A 21,030-nucleotide genomic window follows, 5' to 3' on the forward strand; every position below is an offset into this window, starting at 1 on the left:
GATGTCACTTATATATGGAATCTAAAAGACGACACAAATGAACATATCTATGAAACAGAAGCAGACTCACAGACATAGAAAACAGACTTGTGGTTGCTAAGGGGGAAGGGAGGTGGGGGAGGGAAGGATTGGGAGTTTGGGATTAGCAGATGCAAACTATTATATATATGATGGATAAACAACAAGGTCCTACTGTATAGCACAGGGAACTATATTCAGTATCCTATGATAAACCATAATGGAAAAGAATGTAAAAAAATAATGTATATATGTGTATAACCGAGTCACTTTGCTGTACAGAAGAAATTAACACAACATTGTAAATCAACTGTACTTCAATAAAATTTTTTTTTAAAAGCACAGATTTCTGGGCCCCACCCAGCTGATTCAGGTGGGACCCCAAAATTTACATATCTAATAAGTTCCCAAGCGATGAAATGATGCCACTGCTGCACGTGGAGAAAGCAAACTTTGAGAACAACTGCCATATTCTTAAAAGCTTTACCTCATTGAGTTTTTTCTCTACCTCACTGGCATCTCCCATAATACCCTGCACTTCTTGGCTGTCCTCCATCCTGCACCCCTCCCCTACCTCTCCCAGGTCTCCTGGGACGTGAGGCTCCATCCACACATTTCATGATCATATCCCTATGCCTCTCCTGAACCACACTCTTCCACCCTCTGGTAAATGCCCTGAGGTTGTCCACCCACCTCCTGGCCACTCCCCTGTAGTCACTGGAGACTTTGGCACGTGTCTCCCCATCCTTCTCTTCAACTAAAGTCCTGTCATTGTCCTTAATGACTTCAGCATCCACGTGGAAGACGCGTCCTAAATCTGGTTTCTCAGATCTCCAGTGCCCTCCCCCACTCACCTCAGCCACCACTCCCATTTACTGCCAGTAATTGGCTCCATTACCAAGGTCCTCAGTTCAGGCATCCCTCTCTCTGGCACAGTCGCTTTTCCTTCCAGCTTTCTGGTTTAACAGACTCCCTCTGACCCTTCTTGGACCTCACCAGCATCTTCTCTACCTTCTCCTGATCCATCCCATTTCTCCTTCCTCTTTCTTCATTCCCTGCTTACCCAACTTAGAGTTCACGATTCACCATTTCAACAGCGTTATTGCCTCAATTCCCTACACTCTGTTGCTGCTATATTTTCACTGTCTGGCAAAAGCCATGGATGAGCTCTGTGATCCACCTTCTCAGTGCTTCTTCCTGAGCAGTGGCTGGGGAGCGTCACTCAGGGCAGAAGGTTCCACTGCAAAGTCCAGGTCACCAGAGGGACCCTCACCACCACCTGGCTGTCCTACTCATTTCTGTGGTCACCTCTCTGTACCATTCTCTGTAACAACTCTCTTCAACCTTCTCCCCAAGCTTCCAACACCCTCCCTTTACTTCACATACAGAATGGAAGTCATTGGATGGGGTCTCCTTTATCTTTTTCCTAATTGCATTGAGAGAGACCCAGGCGACTTTCAGGAAAAGGGTGGTAGTCTTGTGCTAGGTAGAGAGCATGCCAAAACCAGGTTACAACCAATGCAGTTATTTTAAATGTTTCAACACAACAAATTAGTGCTTTTTAACATACCCACACAAATACAATGAATATAGGTACAAATACATTTGGTAATAACATCATATGTCTAAATCTGAGGACCTTCCAGAATGTGGGACCCTCCTGGGCCCCAATAGACTCCACTCATCACCCTCCACTTCCTAGACTTTTTTCCAGCACAGTAGTGGTTCCCCCCCCACACCCGTGGCTGCACATTGGAGTCACCTGGGGAAGCTGGCTGCACCTGTGGATCATTTGAATCAGAGCCTCTAGGGGAGGGCCCAGACGTCAGCATTTTCTAAGCTCCCCAGGTGATGCCAGCTTGCATTCGAAGCTGAGAAACCTACACTGTAGGAACTGCTCCTCCTCTCTATCCCCTCACTGTACTTCCTCTCCACTCCCTCCCTCTCCACTGGTTTACTCCTAAAAGCTTTTAAGGTGCCCAAGTCTCTCCCACTTAAAAAAAATATTACCCTTGAACAACATGGGGGTTGGGGGTGCCCACCGAGCCGTCCAAAACTCTCCTTTACAGTTGGCCCTCCGTATCCATGGTTCTGCGTCCGCAGATTCAACCAACTGCAGACCGTGTAGTACGTATGTATTGAAAAAAATCTGCATAGAAGCGGAACCACGCATTTCAAACCCTTGTTATTGTTCAAGGGTCCACTGTACATACGCACACAAATAGCCTTTGACTCCCATCCCGCTGTCTGCTCCCTCCCACCCCAGGGCTCTTACCTGGAAGGTTCTCCTCCAGTTTCAAGCTGTACAGAGATTGGTGACTCCTAGTTCAACCCTTAGCACCACTTCTCAAACTTTCATATGCACTCGGATCACCTGGGCAATCTGGTTAAAATGCAGATTTAGATTCTGCAGGCCTGGGCTGGGGACTAAGATTCTGCATTTTAACAAACTTGTGTGTGCTGCACGCCGATATTGTGCTCAATCTTCAAGCAGGAAGACTTTATTTTATTTTTTACTTATTTTTTTAGTGGGAATTTATTTACTTTTTTGCTGCACCGTGTGGCATGTGGGCTCTTAGTTCCCCAACCAGGGATCAAACCAGGTCCCCTGCACTGCAAGTGTGGAGTCTTAACCACTGGACAGCCAGGGAAGTCCCAAGCAGAGAAGCTTTAGACCCCTGCTCAAGGTCTCCTTGGGAAAGCCTCCTCTGACCTTCCTAAATTCTATCCCCACCATCAGACACTCTCAGCTAGGCTTGTCTCCTTCCCAGCACTTAACCCTATTGCTATTTGACATTGTGCTTATGATTATTTTATCACAGCCTACTCCACCAGAAAATAAGCCTTCCACGAAGGCATGGGACATTTCTATCTGGGTCTGCTTGCCAGTTGTGCTGCTATTGTGTTACCTCACACAGTGCCTGGTACACAGCAGGTGCCCTATTTGTAAACAAATGTAAACCTTTGTAGGAAGTATGAAGGAATACATTGCTCAGTCAGTCAAAGGAGCAGTTCCTGCTTCTGCCCTAAAGTCCCAGGCCCTCTTTGTTCTCCTTTAAGCCCGTCACCTCCCTCTAGGCTCTGGCCCCCAAGACCAGGAGCTGAGAAAGCAATGCAGGAGATGTCTGGGTTAAAAGTCTCTTCTCTGCCCCCAGGCATGACTTAACTCCCCCAGACAACCCAAAGAAAACAGGCCCAACAAATCTTTCTAGTTCCTCGCCCGCAACTGATCTATTTGTTGTTATTATTGTTAAGTGTTGCGTGGAAAGGGTTAAAGCATTTACAGAAAGCGAAGGACCTCTCTCCAGCCCTCCATGACGACTCTTGAGATGCTCTGCAAAAGGTCAGATGTTTCCAGAATCTCAACAGACAGCCTGTGTCTGTTTAAAGGGAAAGACAACAAGTTCTCGGCCCCCAGCCAGCCCTCATGGGCAATTCTCGCCTGGCTCTGTAGGCAGCCAGCCAGATGCCTGGCCAAAGAGTACACCCACCCCCGCTCCCTCTAGATGGCCCTGGGCAGGCCAGAACTCCCCAACCCCCAGCCTGGAGTCCCTTCCTCTGGGGAAGGCTGGCATCTGACAAATAGGGCACCAACTGCTTGGGCCTGTGATGCACGAGGAATGCGGGGGAGGGGCAACTTCCTGTGGACATTGAATCTTTTCAGCTGAAAGGGACTGTATTCTGACCCTGTCACCTTAGAGGTGAGGCTCAGAGAGGGGTGGCTGTAAGGTAGTGTAAGAATATCCTAACCCAGTATCGGGAAACCTCGGTTCAGAATCCAGTTCAGGTGCCCTGAGCTGTGGGATCCCGGGCACAATGTGGGTCCTTTCTATGTGTCTGTATCTATTTATAAAAAGTTTGTACAGGGGGCTTCCCTGGTGGCACAGTGGTTGAGAGTCCGCCTGCCAATGCAGGGGATGCGGGTTCGTGCCCTGGTCCGGGAAGATCCCACATGCCGTGGAGCAACTAAGCCCGTGTGCCACAACTACTGAGCCTGCACGCTAGAGCCTGCAAGCCACAACTACTGACCCTGCGCGCTAGAGCCCGTGCTCTGCAACAAGAGAAGCCACCGCAATGAGAAGCCTGCGCACCGCAACGAAGAGTACCACCCCCACCGCACCCCGCTCGCAGCAACTAGCAAAAGCCCTCGCGCAGCAACGAAGACCCAACGCAGCCCAAGATAAATAAATTAATTAATTTTAAAAAAAGACACGGCTTCCCTGGTGGCGCAGTGGTTGAGAGTCCGCCTGCTGATGCAGGGGACACGGGATCGTGCCCCGGTCTGGGAAGATCCCACATGCCGCGGAACGGCTGGGCCCGTGAGCCATGGCCGCTGAGCCTGCGCGTCCGGAGCCTGTGCTCCGCAATGGGAGAGGCCACAACAGTGAGAGGCCCGCGTACCGCAAAAAAAAAAAAAAAAAAAAAAAAAAGACACAGTTAAATAACTTTGGCTTTTATTACTTAATCATGTTCTTTGCACAAACAAACAAAAAATCATATTCCCACCACCTGGAGGAAATAACTGCTAATATTCTGGCATTTATCCTTTTGCAATGTCAAAGCATATATAAGGCATATATTTTCATAAGTTTGTTTGTTTTTTTTGGCCATGCAGTGCGGCCTGTGGGATCTTCCCCAACCAGGGATTGAACCTGGGACCTTGGCAGTGTAAGGGCAGAGTCTCTAACCACTGGACCACCAGGGAATTCCCTATATACTTTTTCAACAATGAGATCATAGGAGATCTACCTATCCATCTATCATCTATCTATCTACACTTTTATATACATATTGCTCTTTTCCATATAACTTTTCAGTGGACAATTGACATCCTTTCAGGTCTAGATATAGTTGGATAAATGAAGCATTCTATAGTTTGTTTAATCCCCTATGTCTAGACATTTAGGTTTTCAATTTTTCATTATGAGCAATAAAAATCCATCTTTATTCACTTGTTCTGTTATTTTCTTAGGATAAATTCCTCACTGTGGACTGTTGGATCAAAGTGTCTGTGTGTTTTTAAGGCTTCTGATACATGCTGCCAGATTGTCCTCTAGAAAAGCTGTGATGATTGTTATTTCTTCAAACAACGTATTTATATATGAAGGCTGGTCCTTCTTTTTTTTTTTTTTTTTTTTTTTTTTTGCAGTACACGGGCCTCCCACTGTTGTGGCTTCTCCCGTTGCGGAGCACAGGCTCCGGACGCGCAGGCTCAGTAGCCATGGCTCACGGGCCCAGCCACTCCGTGGCATGTGGGAGCAGCATGTGGGATCTTCCCGGACCGGGGCATGAACCCGTGTCCCCTGCATCAGCAGGCGGACTCTCAACCACTGCGCCACCAGGGAAGCCCTGGTCCTTCTTTAACTAGAAAGCTAATCTCTTCAACAGCACACTCAGCTTTGGGAAGACAAGGGTGGGAAGAAGTAGAGCCCAGATCGACTGAACAGGGCTGGTTGATGCAGGGAAGCTGTTTTGCACCTGATCCACTGCTGCATCTCACCAGGCAGCTACTGCTGGGGTCAATAAGATGCTCCTCTCTCCCAGCCCACATCACAGCTGGGGCCATGGGATACACGAAAAACTGGTCCAGATATTGCCCTAGAAAACTCTGATAGGGACTTGCCTGGTGATCCAGTGGTTAAGACTCCTGTGCTCCCAGTGCAGGGGGCATGGGTTTGATCCCTGGTCGGGGAACAAAGATCCTGCATGCCACAGGGTGTGGCCCCCCAAAGAAACTCTGATAGATGGAAAGGGGCTTTCTTTTCCCATATTTCTTTGTACACCCCACCTCCAGCCCTCTAAACAATCACCCTCAAGTACTCTTTATTTCCTAGTTAGACATCACTACTTTTGCAAGCTACTGTTTATTAAAGGTTTCATTTATACTACTACATTTCATGCCTGCATTGGCCCAGGAAGCAGGTACAGGCGAGAAAACTGAGTCTTGGGCAGATCAAGCATCTTGTCTAAGGGAACTCAGCAGGTGAATAACCTACTTGGGATTCAAAGCTAGGTCTGTCTGACTAACAAACCTGTGTTTTATTTTTAAATTACTGTAGAACTACTATGTATATCAATTAAACACGAAGGCTTGGAAGGATGCAGCTGGTTTGGGGTGGGTGGTAGACATTACCAGGGCTCACCAATATTTCCAGCTCCCTTCTTTTTCTGGATACACAGGAGGACTATATTTCCATACTGTCTGGAAGTTAGGTGTAGCCACGTGACTTGCTCTGGCCAGTGAAATGTGAGGAAAAGTGACACGTGTCCCTTCTGGGGGAGGCATTCAAGAACCAGTGTGCAGTTCTCATGCATTCTTCCCTTGCAGTGGTGAGCCCTGAAGCCTCATGTTGGGATGGTGGCATCATAAGAGTTTAATGATGACTAAGGTGCTGACTACAAAGTGCTGAGCCTATGCAAGCCACGTTGGGAATTTAAGCATGGGCAAGAAAGAAATCTTGGTTGTTTTAAGCCAGAGATGTCTAGAGGTATTTGTTAACACATCATAACCTAGCCTATCCTGACTTCTGCAAGTGGCGATGGGGAGTTTCATGTCTTAGTCCAAATTTTTCTGTAGTTTTTATCCTTTGAGAACATATCCATTTATAATTTAAAAAATAAGAGTCATGGGACTTCCCTGGTGGTCCAGTGGCTAAGACTCCATGCTCCCAATGCAGGGGGCCCGGGTTCCATCCCTGGTCAGGGAACTAGATCCCACATGCCACAACTAAGAGTTTGCATGCCGCAACTAAAAGATCCTACATGCCATAACTAAAGATCTCGCATGAGCCCTATTTACAATAGCCAGGACATGGAAGCAACTTAAGTGTCCATCAACAGATGAATGGATAAAGAAGATGGGGCACATATATACAATGGAATATTACTCAGCCATAAAAAGAAATGAAACTGAGTTATTTGTAGTGAGGTGGATGGACCTAGAGTCTGTCACACAGAGTGAAGTAAGTCAGAAAGAGAAAAACAAATACCGGGGCTTCCCTGGTGGTGCAGTGGTTGAGAGTCCGCCTGCCGATGCAGGGGATACAGGTTCGTGCCCCGATCCGGGAAGATCCCACATGCCGTGGAGCGGCTGGGCCCGTGAGCCATGGTCACTGAGCCTGCGCGTCTGGAGCCTGTGCTCTGCAACAGGAGAGGCCACGACAGTGAGAGGCCCGCGTACTGTGAAAAAAAAAAAAAAAAAGGTTCTGAAGAACTTAGGGCTAGGACAGGAATAAAGATGCAGATGTAGAGAATGGACTTGAGGACACGGGGAGGGGGAAGGGTAAGCTGGGATGAAGTGAGAGAGTAGCATTGACATATATACACTACCAAATGTATAACAGATAGCTAGTGGGAAGCAGCTGGATAGCACAGGGAGATCAGCTTTGTGCTTTGCGACCACCTAGAGGTGTGAGATGAGGGTGGGAGGGAGCCGCAGGGGATATGCGGATATATGCATGCGTATAGCTGATTCACTTTGTTATACAACAGAAACTAACACAACATTGTAAAGCAATACTCCAATAAAGATGTTAAAAAAAAAAAAGATCTCACACGCCACAACTAAGACTGGTGCAGCCAAATAAATAAATAAATATTTTAAAAAAAGAGTCATAATACACATTCACACAATTGGGAACATAATATACACCCTGCTATGCAACTTCCCTCTTATTCTTAAAACTAACCATTTCCTATGTCACTTTACCTAGGTCTACTTCATTTCTTTTTTTTTTTTGGCCACGCAGCAACATGCAGGATCTTAGTTCCCCAACCAGGGATCAAACTGGGGACCCTTGCAGTGGAAGCACACAGTCTTAGCCACTGGACCACCAGGGAAGTCCCTACTTCATTCTTTTTAACAGCTGCATATTATTCTGTTCTCTGAATATACCATAATGTTTTACAACTGACCACTATTGACAGACATATAGGTTGTTTTTGGTTATTCACAAAATACATGCTCTAAGCTACGGCTAGGCTGTTGCAACATTTCTGGGAAAGGAAGGACTACTATTTACTTTCCCTTTTTGGTTCATATCTTGCTGTTAGTTTACAGCCTGAGCTCGGCGCTCAAGAGGGCTGTGGGCACCTCCTAGAGAGAGATGAATAAGCCAAGTGTGCCTGCACCCTTCTCAGGATGTACGGATGTGGAGGCTGGTGACAGCCTGTGCGTGTGCATGTGTGAAGGCTGGGAGCTGGCCTGGGAGAGCAGGGCAGGGAAGCACGTACACATGCAACTTGGGCTGGATTGATCCTGACTCATAAGTTCAGGCAGATAAGTTAACGGCCTGGAAACTCCAGAGCTCTCTGACTGAGTTCTGACTCACTCAGACAATTATCCATAAACAAGTCCTCTCACTTCTCAGTTTTCTTCTGAGCGCCACTATACAATCTTTGGGAAGGGCTGTGACATTAATCGTTTGGAGTCTGAGAAAGATGAGAGCTGTTCAAAGAGAGTGCCAAGAGGATTATAAGTGCTGGCCTCATTCATAGGAAGATGTCTAATTACTCCTTATTACATTCGTATTTTGAATGGCCCCCAAATAGAGGGTCCGATAGTGGCTGACACAGGTTTTCCTGCATTCCATTCCCATAGTGATTTGACCGAAAACATTGGTCACGTGCCTATCAAGAGCTCTTCCCATTCCTTTCTCTTCAATGGCTTTTCTCAATTCCTTTTTTAGATGAAAACATGTTTATTATTATTGTTTCTGATTGTAAAGGAAACGCTTGCTCAGACAATACCAAAAAGCATAAAACGAGAGTGGAAATCACCCAGCAGGCCATCCCCAGAGAGGCCACTATTGACATTTTGGTTTCTTTTCTTTACTTCTTTTAATGTTTATTTTTATTTATTTATTTATTTTTGACTGCATCGGGTCTTAGTTGCAGCACTCGGGATCCTTCGTTGCGATGCACAGGCTTCTCTCTATTTGTGGCGCGTGGGCTTAGTTGTCCCATATGGAACGTGGGATCTTAGTTCCCCGACCAGGGACTGAACCCACGTCCCTTGCATTGGAAGGCAGATTCTTAACCACTGGACCACCAGGGAAGTCGCACTATTGACATTTTGAAGTACATCTTTCCAAACTGACTCTATGTATGCCTGCACGGCCACATAGGCACATACAAATCAAGTTACCAATCAGTATAGCCCTCCTTTGGAGGAGCTGCTGTGTATTCCATCGTATGGGTGCAGCTGGAAGCCTCTCATCTCCTCCCTCTCTTGCTGCAAAATCTAGCAGAAGGCCATGGCAAGACTTTAATAAACTCTTAATGAGCTAATAAAGGCATCTAAAGATGGCCTTAGGATTTGAATCATTTATGCCTTGAAGAACTCCATCTTCCGTGCAGCTGGAAGTGAATTCACTTGCAGATGAGCATGGTGGGCAGGACACCCTGCTGGGAGTCAGGCCAGCTGGTTCTACAGCTGAGTTCTAGACCTGCCTTTGCCACTTTACTGGTGGGCAAGTCCCTTTGTCTCTCTGAGCCTCACCTGCAGTTGAATATATGTGAAACTGGATGTGACATACGACTATGCAGAGTACGAAGTACTATGTACTTATGCACTAAGCACTAGGTACTAGGTACTATTTAGAGGCACTACTAAAGAGCAGGGAAGAAACTGGGGTTTCTCAGCCAAGAAAGAGGGCAAATTTTAGAGTTTCCCTGGATATGACTTAAGGGTAACACATATATCATAGAGTTCTAGAAAAACTTAGAATCAACTATACTTCAATAAAAAAAAGTTTTTTAATAAAATAAAATGAGAAAAAAAAAAACAACCAAGCAGAAAAGAACCTCGGAGATCAGAGTACTACCCCCTCACACAATAATTCTGAATATCTGCGCATCTGTAACATGACCTAATGGAAAAAAGGGTTTGGAATGTGGGTTTTTCTCTCTTAAGGCATTCTCATGTCTGGCTTGGAGTCCTGGAAAGAGCTTCCTAAGTGTCTAGTCCTGGATCAGCACCTATGACGCATATGACCTTAGGCAAGTTCCTTAAGCCTCTGCAACCTCGATTTTCTCATCTATAAAATGGGGTTTCTGATCTTGCCCTACCTGTCTTACAGGTAGGTGTGACATGAGGTTTAAATAAGGCACCGCGTGTGAAAGTGTTTTGGAAGTCTAAAGTGACTTCACACCTGCAAAGCTGCCTCACTATAGCTCCGGTCCACTGCCCAGAACGGAGAGGTGTGAAGGGAATGGCCACCAAGACCCTCGTTCAAAAGTGGGTCTTACAGGGACCTCCCTGGCCGTCCAGTGGTTAAGACTCTGTGCTTCCACTGCAGGGGCTTAGGGTTCGATCCCTGGTTGGGGAACTAAGATCCCGCATGCCGCGCAGCGTGGCCAAAAATTAAAAAAAAAAAAAATTTAAAGTGGGTCTTACAGAAGGGGCCATCTAGAGAGAGCCCCTGAGCACCAGGGATCGCTCTGGAGCTGGGGAGGCAGCAGAAGGAAAGGCAGGCAAGGCCCTTTCCTCATGGAGCTTAGAATCCCGCGGAGAGACAGACAATAGGAAGGGAGACAAATAAAAACAGGTAGTTTCAGAGAGAGATGAGTGCTCTGAGTGAAATGAAAACAGGATGAGGCTGTTAAGGAGAGATGGGGCTAAATGAGGGGGTGACCAAAGAAGGCTTCCTAGAGGAGGTGGCACCTGAGAACTAGGACGTGAGTGACAAGGACAGCCACGAGAAGACCTGGAGCACAAAGTGTTCCAGTGCAAAAGGACAGCCAGTGCAAAAGCCCCAAGGCAGGAATAATTCCTGTTCAAGGAACTTCGAGAAGCTGGTGGTTTGGAGCTGCAGGGGGAGAAGGCAGGTGGGGCAGCAAGCCAGGGCTTGCAGTGAGTTTTCAGGAGAGGCTAGTGAGACATGATCTAGTTTGTGTTGGACTAAGATCAGCCTCCATTGGGTTGCAAGTTCCATCTCTTACATACCATGTTGGGGGCCCCAAGAAATTTTTAGGGCCTTCAAGGGCTTCATCCAGGAACCAGCAAACCTCCTAAACCTACATACTAGGAAAACTGAGAGGCAGAGGGAAAGGCCACTTGCCTAGGGGGCCCCACTGCTTCCTTCCTGGGGCTGGCATTCAAGCCCAGGTCTCTGATCCTGGTCCCTGAGGCCCAGCCTCGCCCCCAGGGCCACCCCACCAATGGAGGATGGGAGGGGGTTCACTGAGGCCGCAGAGCTGGAAGATGGGCCCAGCGCCCCAAGGCTTCCAGCTTCAGCCAGTGAGATCTCAGGGCTGGGCTCCAGAAAGGAAGGGCATAGCCCAGCTGGGCCTCGTCCTGCATCCCCAGGCCCAGTGCTCAGCCCTCAGCTGGCAGTGGAGGGGGGCGGTGGTCAACTCCAGGAGCTCAGCCAGCCAAGAGCAACCTGATTGAGCAGGAAATGGGCCTGCAGCCAGAGAACGCATCAACAAGCACCTGGAGGCTTTGTTCCTTTTATTCCCGTTGCAGACTTTCTCAGGCACCTGCAGCTGGGCCTCAGGAGCACCAGGGCCAGGAAGGGGCTCCCACGGGATCTAGTTCTTCTGCAATAGGGAGTGGCCTGACTTGTGACCCGGAGGGAGGTCTCATGATATAATAACAACAATAGGTTCACTTACTATGTGCAAGAGACATTTCATTTAACCCTCACAACAAACCCAGGAGGCATGTACTATTATCATCTACATACTACAGATTATGAAATGGAGGCACATGGAGATAAAGTGACCTGTGCAAGGTCACACAGTATAAGGAAGTGAAAACAGTATGGGCTTTGGAATCAATGAATCCCAGCCCTATTTGCCTCTATGACCTTCTGCAAGGCATTTAAAAATTTCCAAGCCTGTCATCTTATTCTGATCTCAGAGGACTGCAGTGCCGCTTAAATGATTTGAGATATACAAAGCCTCTGGCGCATGGCTCTCCATCCAGCCAAGTCTTTCTGTCCTCCTCCCCACTTCCCATAGCTCTGTGACCTTGGCATGTTACCACCACTGAGCCTCAGTTTCCTCATCAAAGAAATAGGTACAATGACATTATGCAATAGGGCTGTTGAAATCCTGATGCTCTCCTGAGAGGCATGCCTCATCTTTTGAAAAGGTCCCATTCCTGAGACCATTCAAGGATGGTGCCATTTTACAAAATTGCCATCTTTGCTTTCTATCAAAATAAACAAAGAAACACAAATAGAAAAACCAGTCTTAGAGCCATTCCCCATTTGAGACAAAAAGCCAGTATTACGCACACTGCTGGGCTTAGAAGGTTTTCTCAGAAGGAAAAACAGAAGTGACGGCTCAAGTCATAACATGGCTACCAGGATTCTCTCTAGTTCCACACCCTGGGACAGACGACACCACCCACAGCAGCAGCAGTAAGACAGACAGTTGTAGGCTCATGCACAGTACCAGGGAAGGTCCACCAGGGACTTCAGCCAAAAACAAGACAAAACACTACACTCCTTTTCCTATAAATCAGCCAATATTTTTTTTTTTTTTTTTTTTTTTATTTTATGGTACACGGGCCTCCCACTGTTGTGGCCCCTCCCGTTGTGGAGCACAGGCTCCGGACGCGCAGGCTCAGCGGCCATGGCTCACGGGCCCAGCCGCTCTGCGGTATGTGGGATCCTCCCAGACCGGGGCACGAACCTGTATCCCCTGCATCGGCAGGCGGACTCTCAACCACTGCGCCACCAGGGAAGCCCCAGCCAATATTTTTCAAGTTCTTGTTATCAGTAAATGCTTCTTACCCCCAATAACAGGGAATACACCTGAAAACATAGGTACCACCACTGTTGTAGATACACATCAGGGTGGTGGTCCCAGCTCTTCCCAAGGGCCATGCCTGTTTCTCTCAATCATCTTTTGGGGGATAAACTGCTCTTTCTCTGGTCCAACTCAGCCATTCATGTAAGGGCTGCCAATCAGTCTACATCACTGCCCCTGGTCACAGTGATTGGTCCAGGAGAAGGGTATGTGATCCAGAAAAACAAGGCTATCAGAGCTTTTACCAGGATTTCAAAATTGGAGCTGGAGAGGAAAATCCTGTTCCTCTTGGACTGGTGAGCTTGAAGGATATAAATCCAGACAAATGACAGCGATTATCTGGATGCAGAGAGCCTGTTTGCAAAAAACAGGGGATGAAGACCTCAAAGAGAGAAGCCATGATGAGTAGCAGGGTGTCCTCACATGATAATCTCAGATTCCTGTCGTCCCTAAGGCAGGCTCAACCCTTCCTGCCCATCTGCTGGTGGTGTGTTTCAATGAGCCAATAAGTTCCTTCCCATACCTTGTGAGTTAAGAGCCCTGCCTAACCCAGCCACCAAGCATTGTGTGGTAATAAACACAGCAGTTCAGTAGGAGAGATGTCACAGGCAGGACTTGATGACTTGCCAAGTGAAAGTTTTAGGCAATCTGGGCTGTGAAGGCAGAGACAAACAAGATTACCTGATTCATTCAAATCAGCAAACATTTACTGAGCCCCTACTTATGCCAGGGACAGTATTAGGCATTCAGGATATAACAGTGAATGGGACAGACTAAGTACTTTTCCTCACTTTGGAGTAATCAGAAGGGACTTCCTGGAGCTGGGGAGGTTGGAGGAAGTCACTGAGGGATGGTAAAATCTGGCCAGGCAGAGAGTGAGGGGGAGAAAATCATGAATAAAGATATGGAGGCATAAGACTCTTGTCCGTGAAGGCGCATTGTCTTGTATCTCCATGGTGCCTGGCTACAGCGGGCACTCAGTACATTTTGTTTTTTGTTTGTTTTAATAAATTTATTTATTTTTGGCTGCGTTGGGTCTTTGTTGCTGCACGTGGGGTTTCTCTAGGTGCGAATGGGGGCCACTCTTCATTGCAGTGCACGGGCTTCTCAATGTGGTAGCTTCTCTTGTTGTGGAGCACGGGCTCTAGGCATGCAGGTTTCAGTAGTTGTGGCACGTGGGCTCAGTAGTTGTGGCTCACGGGCTTAGTTGCTCAGCGGCATGTGGGATCTTCCCAGACCAGGGCTCAAATCCATGTCCCCTGCGTTGGCAGGCAGATTCTTAACCACTGAGCCACCAGGGAAGTCCTGTTTTTTTTTTTTTTTTTAATAGGAATAAATGAGGTAATACACGTAAAGATCCTATCTTTTTTAAAAAATTATTTTATTTATTTATTTTCTTTATGCTTTTGGCTGCGTCGGGTCTTAGTTGTGGCACGCGGGGTCTTCATTGAGGCATGCAGGATCTTTTCGGGATTCTCTCTAGTTGTGGCGTGCAGGCTCTCTCTAGTTGTGGCGCACGGGCTCCAGAGCGCGTGGGCTCTGTAGTTGTGTTGTGCAGGCTTAGTTGCCCCATGGCATGTGGGATCTTAGTTCCCCGACCACGGATCAAACCCGCGCCCCCTGCATTGGAAGGCAGATTCTTTACCACTGGACCACGAGGGAAGTCCCTGTTTTTGTTTTTAATATTTATTTATTTATTTGGCTGTGCCAGGTCTTAGTTGCGGCACATGGGATCTTTTTTTTTTTTTTTTTGAGTTGCGGCACGCGGGATCTAGTTCCCTGACCAGGGATGGAACCCGGGTCCCCTGCATTGGGAGTGCGGAGTCTTAACTGCTGGACCACCAGGGAAGTTCCTCAATACATGTTTATTGCATGGTACGCATAAGTGAATGAATATGTGAGTGAAGTAAAGTGCAAGTCATTTCGGGGAAGAGCAGGTCATTCAGCTTGGCAGGAGAAGAGCTACTTTTAGAGAAGGCAATGTTGAGGAAGGCAGATTGAAGACAGACTGCAGAGGACCTTGCCGGAAAGTGTGGACTTGGCCTGGGCCACACCACACAGTCCCAGTTCTGGCAGGGCTTGTAGGACAGCCGGGCAGGACAGTGGATCTCACAGGCCCCGTGTGGCCCCCACCTCTGTTGTGGTTGCCACACCCATGCTCTCTCAGCCTAGACAGCCAGGCTCTGCCCAACACCCTAACCAGCACCCCAGCTACCCAAGGTCATGCCCCAGACACCACTGCCCTTCTGGCTCCTGGGTGAAGCTGCCAGCACATCACTCCTGCCCAGTCTGTAATTTAAACATGACCTCCTCCCAGCCTGACTGCTCGTCGCCTTCTGCACCCCAGACGCACCCGCTGCAGGAGCTGCCCAAAAAGGAGAAGAGGTCTGGTGTCCATTGAGCCCCTGACCTGGGCTACAGGGAAGGGCTTGAAGTCCCAGCTAGGCTGAGCCTGGGCATAGCTGGGGTCACCACAGTCGGCTCCTGAGCTCAGAACTAGGGAGACAATGCCCCCTTGTGGCCAGGAGACAGCCAGCACCTTGGTCTTCCCGGACTACGACGTATTTACACTTTTACCTTACTTTAGGGAAGTTTTAAAAAAGGAAATACATTTCTGAAAAGCTGAGCACACAGATCACATAAGTTAGGTTGATATCTCAAGGAAACTCATAGTAAGACTTCTAGAAAAAGCTATTTCAGATTTTCCACCGCCAAAGCAAATTTTTCTGACTCTAATTTCTTTTACGTTTATCTGCTAAAGCAGGAGGATGGGATGTCTGAAAATTGTTGTTTTAGGTATTTTCCAGTTCTGTGAAGAGTCTTCCCAGGTTAATATGTTCCGTGAGGTTATGGAACATGCCTCCCACTTCTTTTGTGATTCTCACAGCCCTGTCAGGGCAAGTGGATACCTCATTCACAAAATAAGCTGTGAGAGTAAAGAGCTCCTCTCTACACATTTCTCAGCTTTGAAAACTCAGCTTTTCACCTGCATAGTGTTTGTCTGCAACGGGGGCAAACCTCTGAGCACTGGTGATATTAACTTATTTACAAGCATTTTTGTCTACAATACGTAACGCCCTGTATTAGGTGCTCATTGTTTTGCTGGTGGTAGTGTTTGTGGAGGAGGAGGATAGAGATTGAAAAAAATAAAATACAAGACAGATCCTGATCTCAGGGGCTGTATCCACATTAGACAGGATATACACACACGACACAACTTGCAAACAATCACAAATTAACAGCAGGGTATAAACTAAACATACATGTGCTGAGAGCAGTAATCAGAGTGGGTGGAAGGCTGATGGCAGGACACTTGTTGGAAATATGGTCTGAGAGGAGTCTGGAAGAATGTCAGGCCCGAAGACTGAGGCCTTCTGGGGCTGAATATTTGTCAAGAAGGAGGCCAGCATCTACACAACTTTGGAGATACAACCATTATGCCTCCAAGGCATGGTGGCCTACCTGGCACCTCCTCTCACTGTTCCACCCTTGCCAAAGACCCCACACTCCTTCCCACCCTCCTGCTCCTATCATTGGGCTGCCACATGGTCAAACATGAACCACTACCAGGGATACCTGGCCCACATGTACACCTCTTACTGCCTCTAGCCGACCCAAGGCTATTCCTGGGGGCATCAGAGTACCCCTTGCCAGTACAACCTCGGTGAGGTTCTACTGATTATGCCTTTGTCCTGCTTCCATCTTAGAAGGGAGTCAACCAAGTTCTTTGGATCCCCGGAGTCATGAAGTCTCCCAATCCCAGAAGCCAGGTATTCTCACTGTCATGGTAGCGAACACTTGGGCAGGACTGATGCAGGCCTGTACATGGATGGGGCTGTAGTACGACAGGTGGTAGCCATGCACTCTGACTGTGAATAGACTGGAAGTTTGTTCCAGTCATTGGGTTCAGTATAGAGGTCAGGGGTTATGAAATGCTTTTGGAACAGCTTGTGGCCTTTCCTCTGGGAGGGATTTTGCTGTCATTGATGACCTCAGCATTTGGACCTGTACCTGTTTGGATTTGGCTAGTCCCTGAATAACCCAATTAGACTCTGTGATCTGGCTTCTGGACAGAACAACTTTGCTCCTGGGCTCAGGGTGGTGGGCAGGGCATCATTTGGGATATTTTTGGCTCTAGGTAACAGAAACCCTACTCAAGCTGGTTTAATCAGTGAGGACATTTGTTGTGTCATTTAACAGGAAGTCCCACGAGAGGGTGGTTTCCAGGTAAGCTGATACAGCATCTCAGTGGGGACATAAAGACCCCAGTTTATGTGTTCCTTTGTTCACTCTTTCCCTGACATAGGAGATTGTGCCACTCTGCCCTTCATGCATGAGAGTCCCTGCTTCCTCATAGCCCTATCAACAGAATGTATTGTCAAACATTTGGATTTTTGCCAATCTGATAGGTGAAAAGTGGTATAACAGTGTTATTTCAATTTTAATCGCTCTTATTATGAGTAAAGTTGAGCATTTTTTCCTATGCTTAAGGGCTACTTACTTATTTTTCCTTTTCTGTGAACTTTGCCTTCACCTACTTTGCTCACTTTCCATTTGCGTTGTTGACCTTGGACGCAGAGTTTTTTCCATCTCTCTGCTCTGGCCTTTTTAGTGCTTGCTTCCTGCTCAGGCTGGAACCAAGATGGCAAGCAGCAGTTCTAGACATTGAGATGTTCAGAAATTAGGTTTGTCACTTTCCGTTTGTAGCTAACCCAGTTCCACTTCCCAACCCCCTTCTCCCTTTCCTGTTTCTTCTTTGTTTTTGTTTGTTTTTTTTGGTCTCGCCGTGCAGCTTGCAGGATCTTACCTCCCTGACCAGGGATCGAACCTGGGCCCCCTGCAGTGGAAGAACCGAGTCCTAACCACTGCACCACCAGGGAATTCCCATCCTGTTTCTTCTTTGGACAAGAAGAGCTAAAAACTGACTTTCCCAGTTTGCTTTGCAGCAAGGAGCAGCCATGGGACACAGTCCTGCCCAATGAGACGAAAGTGGGAGAGTACGAGGGAATTTCTGGGAAAGATTTGGTTAGAAAAAGCACAGGTGTCACTGGCATAGCCCCTTTCTTCCTGCCTTAACATGGACAGAATGGCTGGAGTGGCAGCCTTCTTGACACCATAAATGAAAGACAAAGACAGTCACAGAGATGTTGATCTTAATATTATTGGAGCCACCAAACCAACAGCAGGAACCACCTACCTCCAGACTTTGTACACAGCTCATTAAATATCTTCACTCTTAAACTATTATTTGTCAGGGTGTGGGCGGAGGGCGGTGCGTTCTCTTACTTGCTGATGGACACATTCCTAACTGGTGCACTGTGGCTTTCTCTTAGGAGGGAGAAAACTTCCCAGAAGTCACCCTTCCCCTTTTTCTGGACTTCCCCTCAGGACATTGGTCAGATTGGGTCACATGTCCTTTCCTGAACCAATCACCTCAAGGGGCATAGGATTCCCCTTAGGCCAATGGGGGTCACTCCTGGGGTGGGGGCAACGTTCGCTGAGGCATATGGATACAGGCAAGAGAGGTGGAAACCAGAGGCAGGAGGATGGTGGCATTTTTAGAAAGGAAGGGGTGAGAAATGGCTGCTGGGTGGACAGGCAGTGGGGTCTCCTGCAGTGAGTGAAAGAGTGGCCTCAGCTCGGGGCTGCGCCTGGGGGAGTGACTTGTGTCTCACCTGCATGGACCCGCTGCCCAGTCACACTGCTCTAGGGCATTGCCAGGCTCTACCTGAGTGCAGAGATTTGCGACCTGTCTCACCTGTTGGGCAGCAAAGTCCTGTAAACTACGAATGCATAGCTACATGAGCTACATATACCTCTCTCAATGAGGTCAAAGAAGTGGTTGTATTTCCTTAAAACAAAAACAAATTTTCCTTAATAAACGAATAGATTATACCAGTTTATAAACTCCATGAGGGCAGGGGTGTGTCTTTCTTGATTTCTGCTGTACCCCAATCCCTAGCAATTGATTAAAAATGTTGAACAGGACAGAGGCTTTTTTTTGGCCGCACCTCGCAGCATGCACCCCCTGCAGTGGAAGCTCGGAGTCTTAACCACTTGACCCCCAGGGAAGTCCCCAGAGCTTTTCAACATAGACCTTGACATCAATCAGTCCACTGATTTGGGGGCTCTAATAATTCAATCTGCTACCGTCTGACTGATTTATACTGGTATCTACTCTGTACTTCTCCCTCTCCACTACAAGACTACAACCAGAAGTCTATTTGGAGACCTGCTGAACCCAAGGATATGTGCATCTAGCATTTCAAGCCAAGGGTGCTGTGGAGCTGAGGCTGGTGAACCCATTCTGGCTCCCAGGAATCATTGCTTCCTTTTCTGGGGCTTCCCAAATCACCCCTTTATTCCTGCTCAGCCCTCTGACTCAATGTTTGAAGTCTCCACTTTCTTTCCTTTTAATATCGGGAATGGACTTTTGACCCTCTCCAACCTTCCAGTTCATTTTCTGTTGTAATATCTCAAAAACCACAGGCAGTGACTCAGAGTCCCATTTCCCAGTGGCGGGGATATAATGAGTCCAGGCCAAAGAACATTATTTCAAGGAGCCAGGAGCTCATTTACAAACTCTCTAACCCACCTTGGGCTAGCTAAGAGCTAGTTCCTCCCCGACGATACTCACTCACACACACACTTCTCCTCCAGGTCTGAAAGGCAAAGGCCCCATCGCCTGATGAGTTCCCACCTTCCAGCATTCCACCCCCAGCATCTAGCAGCAGGCCTGCTCTTTCTTTCATCTCCTTGCTCTGAAGAGAACTAAAAGCTCCTATTCATTGTTCTCCCTGGCAGTATTCTATTACAGTTGTTTATTTCCTCCATTATAAAAAGTAATATAAACTCATTTAAGAAAATGTAGAGGGGCTTCCCTGGTGGCGCAGTGGTTGAGAGTCCGCCTGCCGATGCAGGGGACACGGGTTCGTGCCCTGGTCTGGGAAGATCCCACATGCCGCGGAGCGGCTGCGCCCGTGAGTCATGGCCGCTGGGCCTGCGCGTCCGGAGCCTGTGCTCCACAACGGGAGAGGCCACGGCAGTGAGAGGCCCGCATACCACAAAAAAAAAAAAAGAAAGAAAGAAAGAAAATGTAGAAAATCCAGCTAAGTAGGAAGAAGGAGTAAGGAAAAATAACGTACTGCCCCCTTTACCTAAGGTCAAGCACAGTCAACATTTCAGTGCCAGAAACTAACACAACATTGTAAATCAACTATACTCCAATAAAAATTTTTAAAAAAATCCCAGTCACACCCTTAAAAACAAAACATTTCAGTGCCTTACGGAAGCTATACCGACAGGTCTCCCTTATCCTTATATGCCTTCTTTTTACAATCTCCTTTTAAATCTAAGCTCTAATGATGAACAGTTTGTATGCCCTCCTACAATACAATTCTAGAATCATTGTGAATGTGAACAAAGATTTAATCCACAGCACCCCCCAGCACAAGGGATGTTTTCTCCAGGAACAGGTGACCACGTAGAACATGGCATGACCAGGTAGGGATGCTCGGATAAGGCCATTCCTGGCAGCAGCTTGTACAAGCCCAGAAAAGGTGTGAGATGTGCCCCTCATTATTACAGTCGTGCTCTTTGGGGAGGAGGGGGTAGAAGTGGAGACAAAGGGGTAGGCTTTCACTTTCACTTTATATACTTTACAAAAAACTACGAAAAAGAATGATTTTTGCAGAGATTATTACCTTAGTGTCTTCATCTCTGGAAATGTTCTATGGTGAACATATGTTGCTTTGGTAATCACAGAAATATAACACATGTGTTATGGGCTGAATTGTGTCCCTCAAATCTGTATGTTGAAGTCCTAACCCCCTACCCCGTACCTCAGAATGTGTCTGTATTTGGAGACAGGGCTTTTAAAGAGGTAATTAAGTGAAAATGAAGTCATTAGGTGAGCCCTAATCCAATATGACTGGTGTCCTTATAAGAAGAGGAGATTAGGACGCAGATGCTCATAGAAGAGAGCCCAGGGAGAAAATGGCCATCTGCAAACCCAGAAGCCTCAGGAGGAGCCAACCCTGCCAACACCTTGATCTTGAACTTCTAGCCTCCAGAACCGTAAGAAAATAAATTTCTGTTGTTTAAGCCACCCAGTCTCTGGTACTTTGTTATGGCAACACTAGCAAACGAATACACTGTGTAATTATAAAGAGAGAAAAGGCAATAAAACAAGCTCTTGGCTTTTCAGAATTTCACACTGAAGGTTATCGCTGGTCATGAGAAACGCACAGGTTC

The sequence above is a fragment of the Mesoplodon mirus genome (assembly GCF_964341445.2).
Source record: "Mesoplodon mirus genome assembly, chromosome: 4".
In the NCBI taxonomy this organism is placed as follows: Eukaryota; Metazoa; Chordata; class Mammalia; order Artiodactyla; family Ziphiidae; genus Mesoplodon; species Mesoplodon mirus.